Here is an 11513-nt window from a genome sequence, read left to right as displayed (position 1 = left end):
AACCCACACAGACTCAAGGAGAATGTGCAAACTCCACATAGACAGTTGCCTGAGAGTGGATTGAAGCTGAGTCCTTGGCTCTAGGGCAGTAACACGAACCAGTCAGTCATAATGCTGCCTGTTGTTCTGTGTTATCTGTTCTAAAATAAAGCAACTTGATAATACTGTTAAGCAAATTTTACAGTGTTTTCTTAACTTGCCTTCAAAATGATTCAGTGTACATATGACAAAGACAGAGATGAAATGCCCAAAACCCCAGTTTCTATAGCAAGGAGTTATAATTACATTGCTGCACTATGCAAAGGTAAATTATGTATTGATTAATATGGATGCACTTCTAAATATAAGACACATAGATTGCTTTTAGAAGTTAGAAGAATCAATGAAAAACTTTCAGAGCTATTTTAAAATGACCAGAGAGATCTGGGTATAGAGGTGCACAGGTCACTGAAAGTGGCAACGTAGGTGGAAAAGGTGGTCAACAAGGCATATGGTGTGCTTGCTTTCATCGGCTGAGGCATTGAGTGTAAAAATTGGCAGGTAATGTTGCAGCTTTATAGAACCTTAGTTCAGCCACATTGGAATATGGTACTCAATTCTGGTTGCCGCATGACCAGAAGGATGTGGTGACTTTGGAGAGGGTACAGAAAAGGTTTACCAGGATGTTGCCTGGTATGAAGTGCATTAGCTCTGAGGAGAGGTTGGAGAAACTTGGGTTGTTCTCACTGGAACGATAGAGGTTGAGGGGGGATCTGATAGAGGTCTACAAGATTATAAAGGGCGTGGACAGACTGGACAGTCAGAAGTTTTTTCCCAGGGTGGAAAAGTCAATTACCAGGGGCCATAGGTTTAAGGTGCGAGGGGCTAGATTTAACGGTGATGTATGAGGCAAGTTTTTTACATTGAGGGTGGTGGGTGCCTGGAACTCACTGCTGGGAAAGGTAGTGGAAGCAGATACTATTGTGACTTTTAAAGGGCATCTTGACAAATAAATAAATAGCATGGGAATAGAAGGATACAGTCCCTGAAAGGGTAGGGGGTTTTAGTTGTGATGGGTAGCATGTCGGTGCAGGCTTTGAGAGCCAAAAGGGCCTGTTCCTAATTTTCTTTGTTCTTTGTTCGTCTTCTGAAATTAGCCTTTCACTTGATTGATGCAGAACTTCACTAAGTTTGATTTTATACTTGCTCTCAATATTGTGACGCAGTATATAGTCTTGTTGGTCACCTGTGTTTTTCTCTGGGGTTTGGGTGCATCATTGAAATAAGATTCCTTGTGCATAGAAGGCCAATGTAGTTTGGAACCACATGCTTTACAGATACGGATAAAAGCTGCACAGCTTTTGCGTAGACGCAACAAGCCACTTCTGTTATAATTTTTTTCTTGATTGGTGTGTTTTATTGACTGTTGCAACAGTGTTACTCACCCTAAAACATCTAATTAGCAGCCACTATAATTTTCATGCTCTATCCTCAAATGGATCATTGATATGGCCTTTTTATGTTTGATTTAACTTCCTCCAAAAGACCTCTATGTTGTACACCAGGCACAATTATCTCATGGCATGCTTCATGGGCACTGGTCCCATGCATCCAAATCTCCACTGACATTGACATTCAACATGTGACTGCCGTTATGAACCTTCATGGCACATCTCCAATTCATTTACAGGACTCTTCTACACTTCAATGATTCACTTTGGGCTACACTGGTAAGTATCAGTATCATTCTGTGGCAAAGGCATTGTGTACTTAGGGACACAGATCAGCCTCAAGGATTGGATCAGGTTGCATCTTACAGCTTTTTGCATAGTTTCATAATGCTCACTTACCCTGAGCTTACCTGGATACTTGCAGCAGCCCTACCCTGCATTGCCTTGCCTTTATGGACTTTGCCCTCTCAGTTAGCGGTACCTGGCTCATATTACATCTATCTTGCCATGGCATTTAGTGCAGACATAAAGGCAGGAAGTTTGCCACAGTTGTCAGTGGGCCTCAGTCCAGTAAAGAAGCACAGAAGATCCCAGCAAAGTCAAATGCAGCTTCCAATACTAGGCCAGGCTATCTGAATCAGTATTCTCTGCTTATAAGGGATGAGGACCCCCTGATTCTTTCCATCCTAATGTGGGCTGCTTTTTAAGCTGGAATGAAAGACAAACCAGTATTACAGAAAATAAAAGTGGGTGGCCATAATTATTGCTGCTGGTGCAGTTTGAGTGGTTTCCCAAGTGAGTAATTAGGCAGTGCAGAGGTGGGCAGCATTAGTGAAATTGAAGTTTGGGGAGCTGAGGGTGAGTGGGGAAGATGTTGCACATATTAGTGAAAGTCTTGGTGGGAAGCAGGTCCAGCAGCAAAGGGAGATTGAGTGCAAAGCATTGGACTGAAATAGTGGCGCTTATGCTGATGGAATTGAGAAGAACATTGAATTTCTTCCTACAAATATTGGACATTCCTAGAGAGGTGGGCCTGCTTCAAGTGGCAACATTGAATGACGTGGGCATAATCTGATATTGTGACCTCCACTGTTGATCCTGATGATCGAGTAAGTCCCACCTGTATACCACCATGGCCAGCAGGGGTTCCGAAACCATGCCTGCAAAGCAAGGTGACACCTTCCCCATGCCTGTCGTGTCCAGGGCAAATGTCAGGAACTGTGCAGGCCAGCTCATCCCTAGCGACAGGGATGTCATTCAATTACAGGTCTACATTGAGAAGCAGGGTTTTTAGGAGTAGAGTGTGATAAGATGGGATAGAAATTGGATGCATTCTCTCTGCAAGGGCCAAATGACAATTAACGCAATGAGTTTGGCAAGCTAGCAATAAAACTCACTCAGCTACACAATGAGAATCACTCCAATAAAATTAGCATGACTTGCACTTTGCCAAAAATTTGTAAGTTTCCAACCTGAATCTTTCTATGATTGTCTCTCCTTTTGGTTTGCTTTTCTAGGACAAATAGGTTTAAAGCTGCTCCCTATTGTGTGAACAGTTCATTACTCTGTCAATTAAAGTCTGCTTTTAATTTCTGCTTTAGGAACTTAATTTTGATTGTCAATGTTCAGCTAATAAATTTTGGTACTCTTTGAAAGTTTTCTTAATTTCCTTTTTTGCTTTTCTATTTTGTTTTAATTCAAACAGCTTGAGTTGTTACTAATTGCTATTAACATTTTAGTTTCATGCTTCAATGTTTTCTTAGTACTATTCGTTTGAGTTTCTGACCTATTGGACATATACAGTCGAAACCTCAATGTTTTCAGCCAGATTGAAGAAAGTACAGGTGGGATTCTTTTTTTACAGTGCTAACTTTCTTGCATAATAACAGTTTCAACAGCCCCAGTGAGATGTTCTCTGCAGCCACTGAAGCCGACAATATATTATCTGTGGCCAAATATTTTCCTAATTAAAAAAACTCATACCATCAACAGTCAAATTATGAGCAACAATAATTGCAGAGTTGTTAATTAAGTCATGTTCTAAATTAACTTCAAAACAAAGGAACAAGAAGATAATTTCCATCAACACCCTGAATTTTTATATTGTCAGCTTTTTGAAGAGGAAGTGCTAATTCCTAAAACATTAATGGCTGTGCTAACATTCTGTCTCACTGGCAACTGATGACAATTAACAATTTAAACAGAAAAATTCAAAATTTCTGGCAGCATTATCAACTTCAGTAACAAATAAAGGGTAACTAGTTGAGATTGTACTCGCTCCAAAAACTTTCTGGAAGAAATGTGCAGCTTTACACTTATTTCCATCTTGCTATTTGATTTCCAATATTAGGCCTTCATGTCATTTTTTTCTATGAAGCAGATACCATAGCAGCCTCTTAAACTTCTTCACAGCCTCATTTATTACGCTGAGCAAGGTATTTTCTTCTCTCAGGCCACTATGACTAAATCTCTTATTTCCAGTTTGTCTGAGGCTCCCCAAAGACAGGTCCCTAGCATGCTTGCAAGTCAATTCATAGTTGTCTGCCATTACTGAAACCTTCCTTTATCTTCAAACATTTTTGGCCTTCCAGGAGGGATTTTATTCTAAAAAGGATATATTTTAAAATTCTTCCATTCCACACGCCATCAATTTTCACTGATGCACTTAGTGCCAGCAAAGCACACATTAGTGACTCTTTACTTCTTCAAATTTCAAGAGTCCACTTCTTCTAATCCTGTTTTTATGAATTTAAATCAAAATCTCAAAACAGTATCTTATTTAGTGTTAAATAAAAACAATTCCCTCTTCTCTTCTTCAGCAGTAACTTCTTTGATTTTTCTCTATTTGCTGGAAGCTGTCCTTTTTAACTCATGGGAGAAGCAAAAGGCATTTAAAGAAATATCCCACTTCAAAAGCCTCAAGGTTGTCTTCCATGACAACTAGATCACATGGGTGTTTCTTTCAAGTGAAAATGTTTATCTGGAATAGACACATTTCAAAAACAAAAATTGCTGGAGAAGCTGAGCAAGCCTGGCAGCATCTGAAGAAAAAAACTCAAGAGTTAAAGTTTCAGGTCTGGCAAACCTGCCTCAGAACTGATGGTAGCTAGGAATAGTGATAATGGGAACTGCAGATGCTGGAGAATCCAAGATAATAAAATGTGAGGCTGGATGAACACAGCAGGCTTAGCAGCATCTCAGGAGCAGAAAAGCTGACGTTTCAGGCCTGAAGGGTCTAGGCCCGAAACGTCAGCTTTTGTGCTCCTGAGATGCTGCTGGGCCTGCTGTGTTCATCCAGCCTCACATTTTATTATCGTAGCTAGGAAAATATTGGTTTATATGCAGCAAATAAAGAGGGGGGATGGGGTAGGGAGCAAATGATAGGATAAAGGATAGAGCCCAAACAGAGAGAAAGCATTTGGAGAGACAAAGGAGTTGATAACGATCTGGCTAGGAAGGTGAATAGCTGTAGAATAGAATAGCTCTAGACTCTGTTATCACGCAGCTTGCTATCACTCATCACCTATTGTTACTCACTAACAGTCCCCATTAACAGCTATTCACCCTCCATGCATACTGATTTTTAAAATCAGAGATGAAACAAACTCAAATGTGTACATACTTAAATGGGCTGAATGGTCTGCATTTGTGCTATAGTGAGTCTATAACTCTAACTTCAGGCTTGGCTTCACAAGTAGAATGCAAGTAAGGAAAGGAGAATTTTCTGCAATTATACAAACCTTGGTCAGACACATCTGAAGTATCTTATATAGTTCTAGGCACTACATGTTAGAAGGGATATATTAGACTTGGAAGGAATGGGACACGCACCAACATAATTGCTAAACAAAATGTTATCATAGAAACATGGAAATTAGAAGCAAGATTAGGCCACTGAACTTTTCTGGTTTGCTCCACCATTCTGTGTGGTCATGGCAGGTTATCCAACTCAGTGCCATGTTGCCATTTTCTCCCATGCTTTCTGATTCGTTTAGACTAAAGAAGAAGGTCAAACTCCTGGAAAACATTCAATGTTTTGGCCTTGGCTATTTACTATGGCGTGGAATTCTATGGGATCACCCTCTCTTAATGAAGACATTCTTCTGTAAAGGCAAAGCCCTAGATGACACAGAACACTGAAAGAGATGCTTCTGCTTGGATCATTTTTACACTTCAGAATTTCAAATGAAAATGCCATAAAATATGCTGGTTTCATTCATGCTACATCATCCTTTTGTAAACTGACCCACTGAAGTCTGATTATTGAAACAAAAACCAAAAGAACTGCGGATCTGTAAATCAGGAACAAAAACAGAAGTTACTGGTAAAGCTAAGCAGGTCTGGCAACGACTGAGAAGAAAAAGAAAGCAGAGTTAACTTTTCGGTTCTGCTGGCCCTTCCTCAGAACTGATGCCAGCTAGGAAAATGTTGGTTTATATGCAGAAAATAGGGAGGGAGATGGGGTAGGGAGTAAATGGTAGGATAAACGGTAGAGCCCAAAACTAGACCAGTTAGATTGACTAAATAGTTGATAACAATCTGGCTAGGAGGGTGAATAGTTGTTAATGGGGACTGTTAGTAACTAACATGAGGCCATGGGTAACGGCTGGCTATGAGATAACAAGGCCTGGTACAAGGGATAGGAGGCTAGGACATGGGAGAGTTTAGGCCCCAAAATTATTGAACTGCATATTGAGCCCAAGAGGACTGCAGAGGGTGGAAAATGAGGTGTTGCTCTTCCAGCTTGCGTTGAGCTTCGCTGGAACACTGATTTGCTGCTGAGACCAGATGCTGGCCAGGGAACAGGGTGGTGTATTAACGAGGAAGGAAACAGGTAGCTTGATTTTTTTTTGCAAGCAGAATGTAGATGTTTTGCTTCATTTCCCTAAAGTAAAGGAGACCATGTTGTGAGCAGTGAATGCAGTAGACGGGATTGTGGGAAGTGCAGGCGAAGTGTCGCTTCACTTAGAAGGTAAATTTGGGCCCTTAGTTAGTGGGGAGGGAGGAGATAAACTGGCAGGTATTGCACCTTTGCCGGTTGCAGGGGAAGGTGCTATGGTGGGCATTAGAAGTGAAGGAAGATTGGGCCAGGGTGTTCTGGAGGCAATGGTCCCTGCAGAAGGCAGACAAGGGAGGGTAATATGTGTCCAGTGGTGGCATTTCACTGGAAGTGGCAGAAATGGTGCTTGATGATCTTCTGGACATGGATATTGGTGGGATGGTAGGTAAGGACAAGGAGAACCCTCCTACTGTTGCTGGAGGGAAGAGAAGGGGTGAGGGAGGAAGTGTGAAGATGGGTCAGACCCATCACTCTCCATTGCAAACCAGCCATCCAAGTGACCTGATCCTCTCTATTGGTTCACTCCAGCAATTTTTGAACAAGATGCAATTGCAGTGTCTTCAACAGAGAGGGCAGCAAACAGATGGTATGTTGCCTCTTGGGTGCCAGGGTCTGTGACGCCTTGAATCGTGTCTTCAGGATCCTTAAGGGGGAGGGTGAGCAACCAGCAGTCATGGTACACATCGGTACTAATGACATAGGTAGAAAAAGGACTGAGAATGTGACAAACGAGTACAGGGAGTTAGGTTGGAAGCTGAAGTCCAGGACAAACAGGGTAGTTGTCTCTGGATTACTACCAGTGCCACGTGTTAACGAGGTGAGAAATAGGGAGAGAGTGCAGCTAAACACGTGGCTACAGGGCTGGTGTAGGAGGGAAGGCTTCCAATATGTAGGTAATTCGAGCACATTCTGGGGAAGGTGGGACCTGTACTATAAGGATGGGTTGCATCTGAAACAGAAGGGCACAAATATCCTGGGAAGGAGGTGCGGTTGAGCTATACGGGATGGTTTAAATTAGATTGGCAATGGATGGGGAACCAGATTTGTACTTCAGAGGATGAGGTATTCAGCCTTCCAACAGGCACAACAGGGAGAGAGGTTGTTAATAAGGAAATGCTCTCAATGGAGCGTAATTGTGGGCACGGAGATGGTTTGAGGTATATATACTTCAATGCCAGAAGTATCAGAAATAAGGTTGATGAACTTAGAACATGGGTCAATACTTGGAACAACGATATTGTGGCCACTACAGAAACTTGGGTAACTCTGGGACAGGAATGGTTTTAAATGCTTTAAAAGAAATAAGGAGGGTGAAAAAAGAGGTGGGGGAGTGGTATTGCTAGTTCGGGCTAGTATAGCAGCTACTGAAAGGCAGTTTAACAATGATATGTCTACGGACTAAGTTTGGGTTGAGGTCAGGAACAAGAAAGGAGCAGTCACTTTGTTGGGGACTTTTTACAGGCCCCCTAATAGTTGCAGAGAAATGGAGGAGCGGATTGGGAGGCAGATACTGGAAAGATGCAGAAGTGACAGGGTTGTAGTCGTGGGTGACTTCAACTTTCCAAATATTGATTGGAAGTTTTTTAGTTGTAATAGTTTAGATGGAGCGGATTTTGTCCAGTGTGTTCAGGAAGATTTCCTGACACAGGACCAACATGAGGAGAGGCCACTTTGGATTTGGTGATTGGCAATGAACCAGATCAAGTGTTAGATCTGTTAGTAGGAGAGCATTTTGGCGGTAGCGATCATTAATCTGTTACTTTTACAATAGACATGGAAAAGGATAGGTACATACAGCAAGGTAAGGTTTATAATTGGGGGAAGGGTAATTACAATTCTGTTAAGCAAGAAGTGGGTAACATAAAATGGGAACAGATGCTGTCAGGGAAGAGCACTATTGAAATCTGGAGATTGTTTAAGGAATGCATACTGCATGTGCTCGATATGTTTGTCCCTAGCAGGCAGGGAAGATGCGGTCAAGCAAGGGAGCCTTGGTTCTCAAGAGAGGTCGAACAACTGGTTGAGAGCAAGAAGGATTTTCCAGAGGGATACAAGTTATCCAGGAAGGAGCTGAAGAAATTACTCAAGAGAGCTATAAGGGGGCATGAGAAAACCTTGGCAGATAGGATCGAGGAAAACTCCAAGGCTTTTTACATGCACATGAGGAATAAGAGAATGACCAGAGAAAGGGTAGGGCCAATCAAGGATTGTAAAAGGGAATTTGTGCACAGAGCCTAAAGAAATAGGAGAGGTCCTTAATGAATACTTTTCTTTAGTATTCACAGCTGAGAGGGACCCAGTTGTAGAAGAGGACAGTGTGAAACAAGCTGCTAGGCTAGAGGAGGTTGATGTTAGTAAAGAAGATGTACTAGGAATTTTGAGGAACTTGAAGATAGATCAGGTCCCTGGGCCTGATGAGATTTATCCAAGGATTCTATGGGAAGCGGGGGAAGGGATCGCAGGGCCTTCGGCAATGTTCTTTTCATCCTCACTGTCCACGGGTATAGTGCCAGAGGATTGGAGAAAGGCAAATGTCATTCCCTTGTCAAAAAAGGGAATAGGGATAACCCCGGAAATACAGGCCAGTTAGTTTTACATCAGTGGTGGGCAAATTATTGGAAATGGCTCTGAGAGCTAGGATTTATGATCACTTGGAAAGGCACAGTTTGATTCGTGATAGTCAGCATAGATTTGAGAGGAGTAGATCATGCCTCACAAACCTTACTGAATTCTTTGAAGAGGTGGCCAAACACATGGACGAAGGTAGAGCAGTGGATGTGGTATACATGGATTTAAGTAAGGCTTTTGATAAGGTTTCCCATGATAGGCGCCTGCAGATGATAAAGAGGCATGGGTTGGGGGACATGTGACAGATTGGATTCAGAATTGGCTGACCCTTAGAAGACAAAGAGTGGTAGTGGATGGAAAATATTCAACATGGTGCTCAGTTAGGAGTGGTGTACCACAAGGAGCTGTTCTGGGTCCACTTCTATTTGTGATTTTTGTAAATGATTTGGATGAAGAAGTGGAAGGGTGAATTAGTACATTTGTGGACAATATGAAGGTGGGTCAAGTAGTGGATAATGCAGAGGGCTGTTCTAGGTTACAAAGGGACATTGATTGGATGCAGACCTGGGCTGAGAAGTGGCAGATAGAGTTTAATTCTGAAATGTGAGAGGTGATTCATTTTGATATGGCAAACTTGAAAGCAGAATACAGGTTAACAGAAAGTTTCTTGGCAGTGTGGAAGAGCAGAGGGATCTTGGGATTCATGTCCACAGTTCCCTGAAAGTTGCCACCCAGGTGGATAGAGTTGTTAAGAAGGTGTATAGTGTGTTAGCTTTCATTAATAGAGGGAGTGAGTTCAAGAGCCGTGAAGTTATGCTCCAGCTATACAAAAGCCTGGTTCAGCCACATCTGGAGTATTGTGTCCAGTATTGGTCGCCTCATTACAGGAAAGATGCGGAAGCATTGGAAAAGGTACAGAGGAGATTTACCAGGATGTTGCTTGGAATGGAAGGAAGGTCTTAGGAGGAAAGGTTGAGAGAGCTAGGGCTTTTCTCTTTAGAACGATGAAGGTTGAGAGATGACTTGACAGAGGTGTACAAAATGATCAGAGGTATCGATAGACTGGACAGCCAGAGACTTTTTCATAGGGTGGAGGTAGCTATTATGAGGGGGCATAGTTTTAAAGTGAGTGGAGGTAGATATAGGGGAGACATCAGAGGTAGGTTCTTTACTCAGAGAGTGGACAGGGCATGGAATACATTGCCAGAGAGAGTAGTGGAGTTGGCCTCATTAGGGGCATTTTAACAGCTACTAGATGTGTATATGGATGATAGTATAAGGTAGGGGTGGAGGTTAGATCGACCTTAGAATTAGGTAAAAGTTCGGCACAACATTGTGGGCCAAAGGGCCTGTCCTGTGCGGTACTGTTCCATGTTCTATATTCAGACAGGGCACGGATACAAAGTACTCAGATCTTGCAATATATTGCATTCACCTTCTTAACGAAGATGAGGTGTTATAATAATCTGACTAGCTGGCATGAACCAGATCCTGTTGAAAAAGGTGTTGATTATTGAAGCATCTGTCCTTTCCTAGTCACCATGATTCACTGCATCTGAAGTGTTCACACTTTTACCACATGTTGAAAATGCATCAATTGTGGATCCTTCTTCTGTTTCATTATCCAAGCATCCAATGTTTGTGCTTAGATAAAATGACCATCAACTGTGATGAAGGGCAAACATGTCAATGAAAGTAGAATATTCCATGCCTGCCATGTTTTCAATTTTCCATTGTACTGAGAAAAGATTAATATAGAGTTTATAGCATCCAGCATATACACAAACATGTCAGCCCATCACTTCACTGGCAACAAACAAATGTCAAAGTATACAAATGCCATTTACTTGCGCTTGGGTCATAGCCTACTATGCATTGGCATTTTAAGCGTTCATCCAGCTGCTTCTTAAATGTTGTGAGAGTACCTGCCTGCACCACTCTCTTAGGCGGTGTGTCCCATGTTTTGACCACCCCCTGGGTGAAAATATCTTTTCTCAGATTTCCTCTCAACCACTTACTTCTCAGCTTAAACTTATATCATCTGGTCGTAGATCCATCTATCATGGGTAAAAAAATTCTCTCAAACTACCCTGCCTATGAGTCTCATAATTTTGTACATCACAATCAGATCTGCTCTCAGCCTCCTCTGCTCCAAGGAAAACAAAAAAGCTAAAGATTTCATAGTCCTTTCATCAGAGAGGGGGATGGGGTGAGGGTTCTGGAATAAATAGGGAGAGAGGGGGAGGCGGACCGAAGATGGAGAGAAAAGAAGATAGGTGGAGAGGAGAGTATAGGTGGGGAGGTAGGGAGGGGATAGGTCAGTCCAGGGAAGAAAGACAGGTCAAGGAGGTGGGATGAGGTTAGTAGGCAGGAGATGGAGGTGCGGCTTGGGGTGGGAGGAAGGGATGGGTGAGAGGAAGAACAGGTTAGGGAGGCAGAGACAGGTTGGACTGGTTTTGGGATGCGGTGGGGGAAGGGGAGATTTTGAAGCTGGTGAAGTCCACATTGATACCATTGGGCTGCAGGGTTCCCAAGCGGAATATGAGTTGCTGTTCCTGCAACCTACGGGTGGCATCATTGTGGCACTGCAGGAGGCCCATGATGGACATGGCATCTAAAGAATGGGAGGGGGAGTAGAAATGGTGTGCGACTGGGAGGTGCAGTTGTTTATTGCG

This window comes from Stegostoma tigrinum, chromosome 6, assembly GCF_030684315.1.
Source record: "Stegostoma tigrinum isolate sSteTig4 chromosome 6, sSteTig4.hap1, whole genome shotgun sequence".
NCBI lineage: Eukaryota > Metazoa > Chordata > Chondrichthyes > Orectolobiformes > Stegostomatidae > Stegostoma > Stegostoma tigrinum.
Note: the sequence above shows the minus strand (reverse complement) of the source record.